The sequence below is a fragment of the Astatotilapia calliptera genome, chromosome 3 (genome assembly GCF_964374335.1).
Source record: "Astatotilapia calliptera chromosome 3, fAstCal68.1, whole genome shotgun sequence".
Taxonomy (NCBI): domain Eukaryota; kingdom Metazoa; phylum Chordata; class Actinopteri; order Cichliformes; family Cichlidae; genus Astatotilapia; species Astatotilapia calliptera.
The window spans coordinates 3,614,480-3,631,109 of record NC_137424.1 but is presented as its reverse complement, the minus strand read 5'-3'; the positions used below and the strand labels follow the sequence as shown (position 1 = coordinate 3,631,109).

General features: G+C 42.9%; 1 long non-coding RNA gene across 1 annotated transcript; it reads left to right on the top strand.

The window, feature by feature from the left end:
• The first annotated feature begins 14,761 nt into the window (after window positions 1-14,761).
• On the top strand, window positions 14,762-16,554 carry LOC145424067 (uncharacterized). The gene is made up of 2 exons (XR_013905013.1): window positions 14,762-15,044; window positions 15,187-16,554. It is a non-coding gene; the product is annotated as an uncharacterized LOC145424067 (long non-coding RNA).
• Window positions 16,555-16,630: the final 76 nt, after the last annotated feature.

The window sequence follows — 16,630 nt, the reverse complement described above, 5'->3', positions numbered from 1 at the left end:
ATTAGACTCTGCAACCATGTTCTACCGTTTTGTGCTAGTTCTGGTCGTTTTTCTTTGTTTATTTCTACTTTTTTCACGCGTGTCTTGGGACCCAGAGCAGGGATCCTTTGTTTACAGTAAGGATCAGCTGTTAGCGCTGCGTCCTGCAGCGGTACTGTCGGCGGACAGACCCGACATTCCCAGCGAGCTGAGGAGGAAAAGACGGGGGTGTCGTGCTGGGAAGGAGCGCCGTCGCCCGAGAAGGAGACATTATCGACCATCTCTTCCTTCTGTAATCATTGGAAACGTAAGATCTTTACCCAATAAGATGGATGAGCTCACGTCGCTAACCTGGTCACAGAGGGAGTACCGACAATGTAGCATCATGATGCTAACGGAGTCGTGGCTAACACCGCTAACTCTGGACACGAGCGTGACACTACCGGGATTTCAGATGCTGCGAGCGGACAGGACGAGAGAGAGCGGTAAGAGGAAAGGAGGGGGACTGGCAGTTTTTGTGAACGACAGATGGTGTAACCCTGGGCACATCACTGTGAAAGAACAACTCTGCAGCAGAGACATTGAGCTGTTAGCCGTTAGCATGCGTCCGTACTATCTGCCCCGGGAGTTCTCGCATGTTATCGCAATAACAGCATATGTCCCCCCCTCGGCCAACGCGGATGCAGCCTGTGACTCTCTCCACTCTGTGGTCAGCAGACTGCAAACACAATCACCGAGAGCCCTTCTCATAATATCAGGGGACTTCAATCATGCCTCACTGGACTCCACACTGCCCACCTTCACCCAGTATGTGACCTGCCCAACCAGAGACAATAAAACACTGGACTTACTGTATGCCAATGCAGAAGAGGCATACAGTTCATCACCTCTCCCTCCACTGGGCAAGTCTGACCACAACCTGGTGCACCTTGTCCCTGTGTATGAGCCCTTAGTGCAAAGGGAGCCACCAGCCACCTGCACAGTGAAGAGATGGTCGGAGGAGAGCGAGGAGGCTCTTAAGGATTGTTTTGAGTCGACTGTGTGGGAGGTGATCTGTGACGACCACGGAGAGGACATCGACAGCCTTACTACATGCATTACTGACTATATTATTTTCTGTGTGGATAACACCGTACCTACCAGGACTGTACAGTGTTTTTCCAACAACAAACCTTGGATTACCCCAGAAATTAAAGCTGTCCTCAAGCAGAAGAGGGGGGCCTTCAAATCCAAAGACAAAGAGGAGTTGAAAAGGGTGCAGAGAGAGCTGAGGGGACTGATAAGGAATGGGAAGGAGAGCTACAGGCAGAAGATGGAGAACCAGCTTCAGAAAAACAACGTTGGTGAAGTCTGGAGAGGCCTCAGAACCATCTCGGGCCACAAACAGCAGAACTCTCTGCCTGGGAGGGATGTGAGATGGGCAAATGAACTGAATCATTTCTTCAACAGATTTGATTCAGCCATGAGGCAGTCTGCAACATCGGCTGCAGACTCACCCACCCCCACTGCTGCTGTTCCACCTCTGACACCTCAGACACTTCACACCTCTTCTATTCACCCTGCTCACCCCCCTCCCCCCCCACCCCCAACAACAGCATCCAATACACACTCAACACAAGGCTCCAGCCTGTCTCTCTCAACCACCCAGGTTAGGAGGGAACTGAGGAGGATTAATGGCAAGAAGGCAGCGGGCCCAGATGGCATCAGCTCGAGGGTCGTCAGGTCCTGCGCGGACCAACTGTGTGGGGTGATGGAGCACCTCTTCAACCTGAGCCTGAGGCTGGGAAGAGTCCCACAGCTCTGGAAAACCTCCTGTGTTGTTCCAGTGCCAAAGACTTCACGCCCGAAGGACCTCAACAGCTACAGGCCGGTGGCTCTGACATCCCACCTGATGAAGACCCTGGAGCGGTTGGTCCTGGCTCAGCTTCGGCGCCTAACAAGCTCATCACTAGACCCACTTCAGTTTGCCTACCAGCCTGGCATTGGAGCAGATGATGCCGTCATTCACCTCCTACATCGTTCCCTCGCTCACCTGGAGACCGCTGGAAGCACTGTGAGAATCATGTTCTTTGATTTCTCCAGTGCCTTCAACACCATTCTTCCCTCGGTTCTGAAGGACAAGCTGGAGAACTCTGGAGTGGACCATCACCTCACTACCTGGATTCTGGACTACCTCACCGACCGAGCACAGTATGTGAGGACTCAGGGCTGTGTGTCGGACAGGGTCGTCTGCAGTACGGGGGCCCCACAGGGAACGGTTCTGGCTCCGTTCCTCTTCACCATCTACACTGCAGACTTCTCCCACAACTCCACCCAGTGCTTCCTGCAGAAGTTCTCTGATGACTCTGCAATAGTCGGCCTCATCACTGATGGGGACGACAAGGAGTACAGAGGACTGACTCAAGACTTTGTGGACTGGTGCCAGCTGAACTACCTCCAGATCAATGCCAGTAAAACCAAGGAGCTGGTGGTAGACTTCTGCAGGCACAAGCATTCTCCACTGCAACCACTGAACATCCAGGGTATGGACATCGAGGCTGTGGACAGCTACAGGTACCTTGGTGTTCATCTGAACAACAGACTGGACTGGACTCATAACTCAGACGCCCTCTACAGGAAAGGGCAGAGCAGACTGTACCTGCTGCGGAGACTCAGGTCATTTGGAGTGGAGGGCCCACTCCTGAAGACCTTCTATGACTCTGTGGTGGCTTCTGCTATCTTTTATGGTGTGGTCTGCTGGGGCGGCAGCATCTCTGCTGGGGACAGGAAGAGACTGAACAGGGTGATCCGAAGGGCCAGCTCTGTTCTAGGATGCCCTCTGGACCCAGTGGAGGTGGTGAGTGACAGGAGAATGGCGGCTAAGCTGTCATCCCTGTTGGACAACGTCTCCCACCCCATGCAGCAGACTGTGACAGCACTGAGCAGCTCCTTCAGTGGGAGACTGCGGCACCCACGGTGTGGGACGGAGAGATTTCGCAGGTCTTTCCTCCCCACTGCTGTCAGACTCCACAACAAAGACTTTAACTGAACAAACACACACATCCATACATATGCAATAATACTAAGTGCAATAATCTTTTCTGGCATCGTTGTATTTTTACTCAGTTGTATATAGCATTTGTATTCTATTTTTATCTTATTGTATATTTTTATTCTATTTTATTCTACTGTATATAGTATATTATTTTATTCTATTCTGTACAGTTGTGTACTGTATTTATTCTTATCGTATTCTAATTTTTGCGTCATAACTTTTGCACTGTCCACTTCCTGCTGTGACAAAACAAATTTCCCACGTGTGGGACTAATAAAGGTTATCTTATCTTATCTTCCTTCATGTCAGGACCATCATCCATGATTTATATGAAATGCATATAGCAACAGTAGCACTTTAGTTTGGACTTTATGATTTCTGTAACTGGAAAATATTATTTTGTTTAACCTTGGTAGAACCTCAAAATCTCCTCAGGCCCTCCAAGGTATGGAGGCCTATCTCCACCCACCACCACTTCCCCTGCCGGTGGCGGACTCCCTCAGGTGTCGGTGTGTTGGTGGTTCTTTGTGTCTGGGGGTGGGCGTCCGGGTACACACCGGCTCACTCCTTGGCGGCCGCTTGTCGGGGCCTGGGGCCTGGGGCTCGCTCGGGCCCCTTTGGAGATGGGGTGCCCCCGGCCTCTCGGCCTGGGGCTCGGTCACTCAGGCACAGCTGGGGGCCGGCGGAGCTCACGGGCGCGTCACTGCAACTCCCCCTGGCTTCTGCTCCGCGGCTGCTGGGCGAGCCCTCATCTGGGACTCTCCTCAGCTCTTACTGGAACAGTGGCGCGGCTGCCCCTCTGTTGGTCTTCCATGGTCTCTTGTGTTCTGGGGGCCTCTGGATGTCTGGAGTTTTGATCTCCTCCATACCCGCTTCACACCCTGGAGGACAGGGCTGTGGCTCCCCACACTCCCTAGCAGATCATTACATGGAGAAACCTTTGGAATGCAAGCATGCTGATCCACACAGGTATGCACACAGGTGTACACATGGGTATTCACAGACGCGGACTAAAGCTTTCTTGGCTGCTGCCTCAAAGCACACTGTGCGCTGTCTATCTTGCGTGCTGCACAATATCGTTTATTATTTAGTAACTATTGATATCTATGACTAGCTAGTTTATTGTGATGGTGCTTTGTTTTCTCTATTATTATGTTGCTCTTTGTTGTTTGCTGTCTCCTCTGTTTGTTTGTTTTTTGTTTGGTTTTTTTTTCTCCATACAGGTGACCCAGGAGTTTTTTTTTTTGTTTTTTTTTTGTTTTTTTTTCTCTCTCTTCCCCCCCCTTCTCACCGTCTCTTCTCCCCTTTGGTTTTCTTTCTTTCTCTCCCCCTCTTTCTCTCATTCATTCCCCCTGTCCTATTTATTAAAAAAAAAAAAAAAATGACAAAGGATGAACTGAAGCTCTGCCATCACGTAATGTCGCATACTGCTGTTTCTGATGTCATTTAAAAAAAAAAAAAAAAAAAAGAACCTCAAAATCCCATCCTTTCGTGAACCTCGGGACCAAAAATGGTCCCGCCCCAAAAGTGCTCTAAAAATGTTATATATCAATATTTTTTTCTACTTTAAATTAGTCAATCTTTTAAAACTACTTCTGCTTAAAATATCCATGTCAAGTTTTAATTATATTTTCATTGTTTTAACCCTTTAAATCCCAGTTTTATTACATGAGCGCCCTGTTTTTTTAGCCCCAAAAAACAAAAAAACTAAATATTTTCCAAAAAAAACATTTGAAGTAATATTTGTTTGTTATTATAATTAGGCCTTTAGATGGACTAAAGATTGGCACCAACAGTCATTTCGATCGCCTTTTATTTTTTTTCCAGGAGCGCATTTCATAAAATGCACACTATTGACCACGCCCAAAAAGTGCTATAAAAAATTCATATATTAATATTTTATTCCACTTTAAATTAGCCAATCTTTTAGACCTACTTCTCCTTGAAATATTCATGTCAAGTTTTAATTACATTTCGCGGATTTTAACCCTTTATATCCCGGTTTCGTCACATGAGCGTCACTGCTTTTTTTGCCCCAAAAACATAAAACATAAAACATAAAATATTTTCCAAAAAAAACATTTGAAGTAATATTTTATTGTTATTGTAATTAGGCCTTTAGATGGACAAAAGATTGGCACCAACATTAATTTCGATCCGTTTTAAATTTTTTTTGCAGAAGCCAAAAATGTCCCCAGGCGGCGCTGCTGCTCCTGCTCCCCCGGGGAGGAGTGCCTCTGCCGCGGGTGTGTTTCGCGCAGCGCCGGAGCATATGGTTCGGTTCCCGTGTCTGCAGCACACACTTCCGCTACCACGTGAAAACAAATACGTCATTTCCTGTTGATTAAAAGAAATTAATGCACCCTCAAACGATCCTAAGGGCCAGAAAATGGTCCGGAACGAGCAGCGGGCCAAGCTGCTGCTGCACGCGGGAAATTAGTCTGCCTTTTCCGGGTATCTGTCTCGAGCAGGCCGCTGGAGAAGGTGTTGTGTTCCAGCAGGCGTCACATGTGGAGCAAGTGCGCCACCCGGTGGACAAATAAAATAATTACAACTCTAAGGCCAGTACAGCAAACGGAAACGGAAACATAACCGATCACGATCGATTTGACCGTAATTTTTTTGCCGTGAAAAATAGCGTTTATAATGGGTTTCAATGGGGCAGAAATCGGCCACGAAGTTCGATAGTGGATGTATGCCTTTAGCTCAGCTATTTAAGCTCATTTAAAAAACTCAGACTGAAATTTTAAAATAAAATGGGAAAAAAATACATGTTTGAAAATTTGGCTATACTCCATTAAACACAGTGGAAATGGCGTGGAATTAAAAAACGCAAAGGCCACGAAATGGTCCCAGGTTCTACAGAAGAGACCGCATAGTTGCAACATCAAAGGGAAATATTAATTAATTAGCATCAAGTATATTTGTTGCTTAAGCGTTTGCACTATAACTTAAGTAGGATTATAACTTTTAAGGAAGGAAAGATTTCAGATATTTAGTTCACTGTTTCAGTTATTTTATATGAAATTAAAACATTTACGTTGGTCAAATATGATGCTCTAAATCAAATAAAAGTTTGAAAATAAATGATGTATTTTTAAATGCTGCAACAAATGTTCACAAAAAGTAACTATAATTAAAACCAGTTAAACAAAATCAAATGTTTGAATCATGCTTAACCAAATGCCAGGCTGGAGAGCTGAACCTAAAGTATACGTAGAAAGATTTCAACATCTGAGCAGTTTTTAATGTTTTTATCACATATAAATGTCACAGCAGTGGGTCCTGGCCCAATGCTTTGTGTTTTTGGTTTTCTTTGACTCTTGTTTTTCTTGCCTTTTGTTCTTCTTATTTATCAGGCTCTCAGTAATCTTAGTTCTCCCTCCCTCAGTGTTCATTTCAGCCTGTGTTTAGTTTCTGTTCCCATGTCCCACGTTTCATCGTTTCATGTCGAGTCAGCTCTGTCTCTCTGTTTCCTGTGTCTCCCCAGTCAGCCCCGCCTCCCTCGGGCACTCATGTGTGATACAGAGTAATAAACCTGACTACATTTGCTACACTCTCTTTATTACCTGTTACTTTAAAATTCATACACTAATCATGTCTGCCCATCTCTCTAATGTGAAGGTCAAAGGTCAACATCCCAGTGACATAAGAATAATCCCAAAGGGGCAAAGGCAGCGGTTAATTTAGCACTTTTACTTATTGCGGCAGGGGTGTGGTCTCTGGCCTGCTGCAGTGGAGGCTGGTGGCGGGACGTTGGACGGCACAGGTGAGGGTGATGGAGCTCATGACTCTCCCCTTTATAGTGACGGAGGAGACTGGCGTGGGGGAAGCGTGTAGTGGAGGAAGCCGAGGAGAGAGCTGGTTTCTGGCTACAAAGACGGCGTCAAACCAGAAAAGATTGCTTGTGGTCAAATGTCAAAGGAGCTTGCAAAGAAAAGCGTCTGGACTTCTTTAAGTTACTTGAAGACGTTTCACCTCTCATCCGAGAAGCTTCTTCAGTTCTAAGGTCAAATGGTGGAGAGTCCCAGATATAAACTGTCAGATTATAATATTATTTTATGCCATGTTATACCCCTTATTAAAGGTTGTGAATTATTATGTAGTTTTAGTTTGCATTATTCTCGTGGATTAGAAGAAGGTGATAACTATTACATTTGTTAAACTGATTTGCATTACATTAGACTGCTGATTTATTGTGGATGAATGATATTGTTTTATGATGGTATAAGAAATATGGTTCGCAGAAAGATGGTAAAATTTGTCGAAATTGGATAGGTGAAAATTATTACAGGACGGCAGTCAGAAACTGCTAAGAAGCGCATTGCTCAGAGGTAACGCTTGCCAGGGTTGGGGACGCCCAATGCCTGTCCTCTTTGAGGGATAGTCAGTTGGTCACTGTGGAGCCTGGGGCACTCCAGAACAACTAAGTGGTTTCACCACTTCACCGTCGGAAATGGTGTTATGTGCTTTTTTGGACACAGTTAAATTGAGTTAGGGACCTTAGGGATTAGGCCAGATACAGTTAGAGTCTGATACTGGTTGATTGATTACAAAAAAGTTATCTTTCTTCGGTTGGACCCGTTATGGTAAAATTTGTCGAAATTGGTTAGGCGCTAAAGCTGTCAGGCCTGTCAGTGTTTGTAAATATAAGACGTCTTTGTAATATAAAATAATAGAGCTTTGGGTGAACTGGCTGTGAGCCTGTGTGTGATGTGCAGCTGCAGCGCTGCGAGCTATTTTTAGACTGTGTGTGAACATGCAAAAGAGGTAGCTGCTGTGAATCGCACAGACAATTTTTGCTTCCTGTTTAGAGTGTTATTGAGTTTTATAATTTTGATTTGCAAACAATGATACATGCCTGTAATTAAAACGCTGATTTTGCTGATTATGATACTACAATTAAGGTTTTGAATGACTACGCTGAATGTTTGATGTTTGGCTGGGTTTTTATATAGAAGAGACAAATGGTGCATGATTTAGACCGGCACTTCAGCCGGCAGAGTAAGATTGTGTGATAAATACAGCTGTGATTTATTTCAGTTTTGTGGTGTGAAATATGTTGGGTTTTAAAACTGAAGTAGAGAGAGGAGTGTGTTGGGAGACTGGCATGTAGTCTGTAGTGCAAAGGTGGGCATCTTGCTTGCTGGTCTATTTAACAGTGATGAAAATGATATTAAATACATCTCTCAGTGTGTTGACACAGGTGGCTACGGGCCTGGACCAACTGCCCCCACAAGCACAGCGGCCGAAGCAAAATTATAGTAATGGAAACCAAACTCAGCAAGAATCAGTAGCTGTGGAAAAGACAGCAGTTAGCAGAGAATTAAAGGAGAAATTAAGAGAAATTTTTAACACATAAAATTGGGGCCAACCGACTTGTGGAGGTTGGGAAGGCGTCCGGAGCATCACAAGAAAAAGGTGAAACAAAAAGTGAAACTTAACATACACCCGCCGTTAAATAATAAAGTTTATCCACTACTAACAAATAAACTCTCTGGGTTGCAGGACAACAACTTAACTTCAAAAAAAGACACTGGTCTGACCAACCAGTGAAGACACGACAAATTTAGTGGTAAAAAGATTCAAATTGTGACATGTTTTCTGCTGATTAATACAAGTGATTACTGAGTGAAAGAAAATTCCATTTTTGGGCTTTTAAACACGATCTTAAGAATTTTAACATGTACCTGTGTTGTCCTGTCAGCTTGGCGGGTCATGAGTGGATTATATGGTGAGAAAAAACAAAAAAAAGGGGGGAGAGAAGGTTGACACAGGGCCTGGTCCCGGTGTTTCTCCCCTCTCTGAATGACACAGCCAACACAACATCATTTTCCTGTTCATCTGTTTTTGTTTTGTGTTCGTTTTTTTTTTTCTCTTTATGCTTGGTTACAGGCTGCTTTGTCGGCCCGGAAAGCCGAGGCTGACCTGGACTCCTGCTCTCCCCCCTACCATCTTTGCTCTCCCCCCTACCATCTTTGATGTGACCCTGACCAAATGCTACAGCAGCTGGACCCACAACAACAACTTGAAAATGCTGCAGGAAAACGATCTCATGCAGCGGAGACGGAGAGCGTTAAATCCAAGTCCCGTTTCACTACACGGGGAGATTTCCAGACATCTTCAGCTGACAGAGCTGTGATGAGACGCCCATTAAGCCCGGAGGAAAAGTGAGGGCGAGCAAAAGAATGCTGACCTTAACAACTCTGCATTAAAACTGTGCAGGACAGTGACGGACCAACACGGATGATCGGGCAGCAAAAAGGGCGTGCCAGAGACAGGAGGAGTAACTGAGGTCAGGAGGCACCTCAGAAAGGACAAAAGTACCAGGAGAAAATAAGCTGAAGGGACAGGTGTCGGGGCTCGGCCAGGAGCTGACCTCTGAGAAGAGCCGAACAGCAGAGCCGCAGAAGGCCGTGGAGCAAAGCAAGGAAAACATCAATAAACTTCACTCTGACGTGTACGGAAAAGACTCTGAGGTTTTTGACCTCAGTAAGAGCTCAGGGCATCAGAGCAGAAACTGAGCATGGCTCAGAAGGAGCTGGCTGATAATCGAACCCATCAGGTTTGGAGTCCCAGACACAGGACTTGGAATCAGGCCGGAGCTTGCTGGAGCAGGAGGTCGCCAAACCTGACGAAAAAGCTCCAACAGCAGGAGCAAGCCCTGAAGGAGCTACAGAAGCAAAAGGGTCAAGCTAAGGAGGAGTGGAATAAGGAGAAGATGCAGGATACTGGAGAAAAGCACTGCCTCAATTGGGGCCAGAACCAGTATGAACAGGACTTTGAGCAGCAGCACCAACGGATGCAAACGGACTGAAAAGGAGGAGGGCAGGACCCCAGGGCACGCTTCAGGTCGTGGTTTACCCAGAACACCAGAACAGGAAGGTGATGAACACAAACACCCACACAAACACACACATCTACATGCACTGACTCAGAATGAAGAGAAACACACATATGAACATATGCACTCGTTGATTGAGTGAGAAATGACACATACACATCTACAAGCTTGTGCAATAAAGAGTGATACACACACATGCTGATGCAATGAAGAATGCTTTACTAACAAATGCTGCACACAAACATCTAAATACGGAGTCGGTTACAACAACAAGAAGCCATTGATTGTTTATTGGTTAAATACATTTCATGCCACACAGAGGGCATTTGTGTAGATTTAGGGGACCAGGTCTAAAGTAGTTTGGTTGTGAAAACAATGTCTGTGCGTGATGTCTGTTTATGCCTTAAGGCCTCCACTGAATTGTTTACTGTGCTTCACACAGCCTGATAAGGAGCAGTGGTACAGAGTGAAAATGATGAGTGAATGATGTGAGTCTTATTTCGGAGAGAATATGTAAAGGTTGTGTTGATTTGACTCAGTTGTTTAAGTTTCTGCCAAAGCAAAACATTTGTGTGCAGCCAGTGTCCACTATTGAATTAAGTAAATCCAACATGTTTTTGTCAGTGCACAAAGGAGTTACGGTACCTGCATGCCTACACAATATAGTGTGTGAAGTTTTGGTTGATTTTTGGGTTTTGCTTGACACTAGGTTGATTTTATCAGTGAGGTTTGGATTGTTTTCTTTCTCTAAGAGAGAGAAAGATGGTTTTATGCTTGGACATGTTTGCAATGGGCCCCAGTATTTGTTACTTTATTAGTATTTTATTGGTTGCGTTTGTTTGTGCTTTTGTTACAGTGCACTGAGATAAGAACATCTGAGAGGTGTGATCCACCGGTGGTGATATTTTGGTATTTTGTGAGTTCCCGATTTAACAAATCAGCTCTTTAATCCAGACCTGAGAGGTTGAACTTTAAAGCGCTATAAAATATTCTTACTGGAAACAGTGGCAAAGTGTTTTTCTCCATGATTATAATGGGCTTGGGAGAAATTCACTTATATGTGACATTGATCACATGAGAAGTCCTGAGCCTAAAAGGATTGCAGCGAGTCAATCCAGTCCAAAAACAAGGAGCTGTTTTCCTTTAAAATGATGACGTCATCTTGCTGGTGATGGAGGCTCGAATAGGCTGCGCGTGAGACTCCATTATCAGCAATATCTGGTATGAATGTGTGTGGATGTATGCATGTGACTGGACTGTGATGGACTGACGACTAAAAGTTTAACTGACTTGATACTGAGACAAAAACGGTGCTGACTTTAGGATTAGTGAATGTCCACAACAATTCACCCAGCCTGTAGAAGAAGGGTGGAGGTTTTGTCTTGCTTTGTTTTTGCAGGAGCAGAAGGATGACAGAGACTAAAGGGGGAGGCTGTAGCTTCACATGAGTGTGAGCTGCAGACTGAACCCTTTGGTTGCTAATGTTGAGTCACTGATGTTTGCATTAAGAAAATTGTGTTTTATTAGCTGTGTTTCGATTAATGTATCATATTATATGGTTGGGAATGTTAAATGCTAAAGTGAAGAAAAGGTTTGATTCCACTCAGGACTGAACATGTTATTATTAACCATAGTGGGTAACTGCAAAGAGTCAATTAACTTTTATAGAGGTAAAAAAAAAACAACCCTCCACCGAGGTCTGTCAATAACAGGGGAATGATAGACAGCCACACTCAAAATGGAGATATGTAATGATAAACACTGGTCCCCGTCTTTTGGGCGCTTTCTTGAAGTAGTCAACAATTTGAAAGTAAGATAAAATAACAGGGGCATGTGCTGAGGGGTGGTGCTGCACAAGAACAAGAGTAGAATAAAGAAAATATTGTTTTTAGTTTTGAGAAGTGCAAATTAAAATGTACCATTACACCCAGAGTATCAAATGAAGTTTGATATATGTTAATTTTGAATGAAGTACATGATTGGTGACTGTTCTGTCCTGAGCTTTTGTTTTTACAGCACCCGCTTGATCACACCAACAGTTTCTCGCCACCGAAGAGGGGTACTTGCAAAGAATATAGAATGGGGAGGAATATCATCAAAACTGGGAAAAGTAATCCCCAAAGGGGGTGATAACGCCATAACTTTCACTTATGGTCAAATTCTCAAAATTTGACCCAGAACTTAAAAAATTCTTCAAACATTTAGAGACAGAGTGGAGATTTAGATAAACATAATGTCACAAACCACGTAAGGATGGAGCACTTGAATCGATAAGATGGTGAATTGACACGCAGCAAAATGTTGATCATAGTGATTATGTTTATTCCAGTGTGCAGAGAAGATTATTATTATTAAAGACAACAAATGAAATAATGAAAACTAGAAGTGGAAAAAATTTGCGTTAACGGAAATAAAATCAAAACAAAAAGGAAAACTAACTAAAACTGTAATGAATGTTCACAAAACTAACTAAAATTAACTGGATTTATAGCAAAATGTGTTTAGTCTCATTGATGTGTGCGTGCCCTGCAATAGTAAAGTCAAAGCAGTACGTTAGTCGAGTCGTCTGTGTTGCTGCTCCGCCCACGCGCAGAATCATGTCAGGAAAAGTCGGGAGAAAGCGCCGGAGTCCAATTTAGGATTACTTTGAATATGACTGTTTTTTAGATATAGCAAGTGTCTTGTAGTGGAGAGAGACACAATGTCCTCCTGAGACCCAGGGAGGAAGGAAAAAGAAAGAAGGGAAAAGTATTTTCATTTTTTCTTTTTCTTTTTTTCTTTCAGATAAATCAAGTGTTGGGACGGTAAAATAAACACATTACAAAAACAAAATTTTTTTTTAACTAATTTTATTTAAATTTTACAACATGTGCACTACAGTGCAAAAGGGGAGTTCATTGATCACGAATGTGAAACTAACAACATTCAAGAGCTATTTAAGAAGATTACATGTTCCACTGAAATTTTTGTAAGCAGGATATTAGAACTTATTTATATAACAATATCATAAAAATGTAGATCATGGGTCAACTTAGAAGTCACTGACACTTAACTAGCTGTAAGCCATTGGTTCAGGAACAAGTGATTGCACTGGGCTTTCTATTTCACAAAAGTCAATTCATTTATGATATCTGAGGAAGTACTGTGATTTTATTTTTATTTGGAGACACAAAGGAACATTTGGCGCTTCCCACATCTCACATATGTTTTACTGTTGCACCCAACCATTCTACAACTGAAATGCCTTGGACTGTTAACCATTTCAGGCAAGTGGAGTGAACCATATTTTGCTACACTCTTATCTGACTGGGGCTTCCTTTTCTTGATTTTCGGAGAGAACTTTTCATTACTGAATTATTATTGAACTCCAGATACTGGGAGTTCTGTTTGCACATTGAGATCACTGGTAACTTTTAGCAACGATGTGGTCTTGTAGAAACAATCAGGTGTCATGGATTCAGCTAAAACTGTGACTCTTATTTTTTACTTTACTGCAAAACATTTCTGCATTTTACCCATATTTTATTTTTAACTCAAAATCAAAATTCCAGATTCTCCTACAGGTTGGTTTTGGACCAGATAGGATGACAGTTTCCAGGTGGCCCTGTGTTTTTCTCTATTACATCTGCCACTGCATCTTGATAATCTTTGTGTGGCTCCTCTTGGGTTCTCACCCTCTCCTATCTGGCTCACATGGCTCTCATCCTCAGAAGAATCTATGTTTGAATCTCGCTCAATTATTCTGCTATGAATTCTCTCTGCCTTTGTCAAAGAGTTGTCTATTAGGAAAAAGTGACATAAATATAAGTACAAAGTCCCAATGTGTGGAGCACACATTAATAGATTAGTCATGTTCTCCGTGAAACTAAATGAGCCTAATTCTTAAAGACCCCTCAAATCATTTACTAGATGTTTATTTTTTGAAAATTAATCAAAACCTGAGTTTAAAAAAAAAAAAAGAAAAACAATTGGCAAGGCCACACCCCCACACATGTGATATAATTTTAAAGGTACTGTTGTCCTCTCTAAGAAACATCAGGACTTAGAGGAGTGGCAAGTAGAGTAGGAGAGGTACAAGCAAAAACTAAATGTGTACTATAGTGCGTAAAAATGAAACACTGGGTCATCAGGGGGTTATGAGGGACATTGATAAAATTATAAATCCTAGAAACTTTGAAGTGCACTTGAAAAGCTCACACAAGAAGGTTAACCTAGCCTACCTTGAAGACCTCATCAAGGGGAGCACACTCCCCCTCCTTGAAGAGCTCCCCCACTCAACCCGCGTCCCCAGAAAACAGCTAACCCCAGATAAGGCAGCGTGATGTATCCCGAGACAACAGGACTGGGACATCTAAATAACTGTGTGAGTCAATCGCCTTCAAAAAGTTTATCAATCCACTTGAACCAAAATTAGGAGCACCCGGTGCTGCAAGAGTTATTAGTCTCAACACCCAAGGATAACCAGAAGAGCATGATTGATATGATGGAACTGAGATTTTGTTACACTTAATTTTTTGTAAAACACAACTAAAACTATAGCTGAAACTAATCAAAACTAAACTGAAATTAAGGATTTTCAGAAAATAAAAACTAGACTAAACTAGTAAATGATTGGTAAAAACTGATTACAACTGGTAAAAAATTGAAAATCTGGAGGCAAAACTAGAAAAAACATAGAAACTACACTACAGTGTGCGCTGTACACCTACTTACTGGTTTTGTGGCATCAGTCTGTGTCTCTGAGTTAACTTGTGTTTCTCCTACAGCTCCGAACCGCTAAAAATGCACGTTGTCTTTGTGAGCTCGTTCCCGGCTCGTAACCAGCGCGTTCTGCCGTCAAGGGCGATCATTGGTTAAATGTGATCATGTGACTGATGCAAGTCAGATCCTTTTATTTAGCAAAACTGTGATTAATAGTTAAATATTATTGCTTTGGGGCACAGACAGGACTCCGCACGCCCACACACATAAAAAATAAATAAACAAATAAGAATAAAATTAAAAGTTGCCTCAACAAAAGGGCACCTTGGGCACCCATCAGGAAAGGGGCGGGTGCTCAAGCCCCTCCAGCCCCCCTGCACGTGCCTGGGGCAGGATATCACTCAGCAGCATTGAATGACCACCACACATGAGCATGTTCCTGCAACATTCAGCATCTGATCCTTCATCTGTGTGCTGCTGCTTTTGGTAAGTAGAGTTACCCAACTCCAGTAACTCTAAACACATGCCATCCATTTCTGACGGCCTGGTTACTTCCTGTCAGTTACTTTAGAAACCATGTGGTCACCTGACCTAACACTGTTTCTTCTTCTTCCCCTTAATGTTCAAGTGTCACATGTCAAACAGCTGGAGAGGAAACTACACCAGTGTACTGGGATGTTTCAGCAACACGTGCCATATGCTGTTCCTTCATGGTGACATCACCAGAGAGAGCCCCGCCCACCTCAGGACCTCGCCATTGATCATGATGATTAGGATGATGACAGCGAGCAGAACTAAAACTGTAAAAATCCACGACCAGAATGTTTCTTTCTAATTATTAATGAATACTGAGCCTCTTTCTGTGTTTTGTCTGTTTTGGGGTTGTTTTTTTTACCTCATTTGTTACTAACAAAGTTCACATGCTGTATGTTTCCATCTTTACCAGCCACACTAACTGCATTTAGAAAACAAACCGTAGAAATCGTCGTTTTTCTCTTTTGTAATTGATGATAATTCAGTGAATATACTGCGCTGCTTCCTTTTATTGCGTCGCACATTGCTTTAAGTTTTTCCAGTTATTTTTTACTGCTGTTTGAATTCTCTGTATGTTTGACCCTGTAGACTGTTTGATGGACTGCTTGTCTTCCGTTCCTGTGTGTAACCGCCGCCTGTTTTTGGCTAAAGATTTGGATTTCTGACTTCAACACAGCCTCTGCGTGTCCTCCCTTTGTGTCCTCTTCCTCTGTGAACGTGTTGCATGTGTCACAGATTCATTTTATTAACAGTGTGGAGATACAGAAATTATTTTATTGCTGCCATATAACCTGCATCATTATAATTGCATTAATAACATTCTTTACAGCATTATTCCATTTAATAATATTTCTCACAGTATTGATATTGCATTAAAGTTGTTTATTGAGTTTATTGAGTTGTTTATTCATTTAAGGATCCTTTTATTATGTTAACTTTTATTACAGGTACAGCCAGGAGTATTTCATACACATTGCATAAATATTTTTTCTCATTTAGAGTTTTTGCTCCGTCTACAGAGGGTCTTAAGCTTTGTTTAGCGCGATGTCCAGACAATCTATTGTCTTAAAGATTGGAGCATAGAAGGATAACTGCAATACATGCTTACAATGCACATATAGTCTAGAAATGTGTCAGGCCTGAGGCCTTAACTCATTTAGCTTCCAACTGCATTTTATTCTACTTGGTAACAGATGACCGGAGTCGATAACCAGCCCTCAGACACCCTGAAGGCTTGAAGTTATTGCCTTGTTTGGAAGGTGTTATAGAAATGAGAAGTTCTATGTCTGTTTATTGCCATCTAAGATGTACCATTTACTGTAACTGACATCTTTAACCTATTTTTACGCCATGGAGGGGTGTGTACCTCACTGCTTTATAAGTGTTCTCAGCATGTATTTTTGTCAGAAGACATATGCTGATGTTTTCTCCTGCCTGTCAATAAACTCACCGTTTGATTGCACTTTTCTGGGGCCTCTGTGGTTTGTGACACTGCTCTACATTGATTGATTTCGCGACAACAGCTATCCCACAGTGAG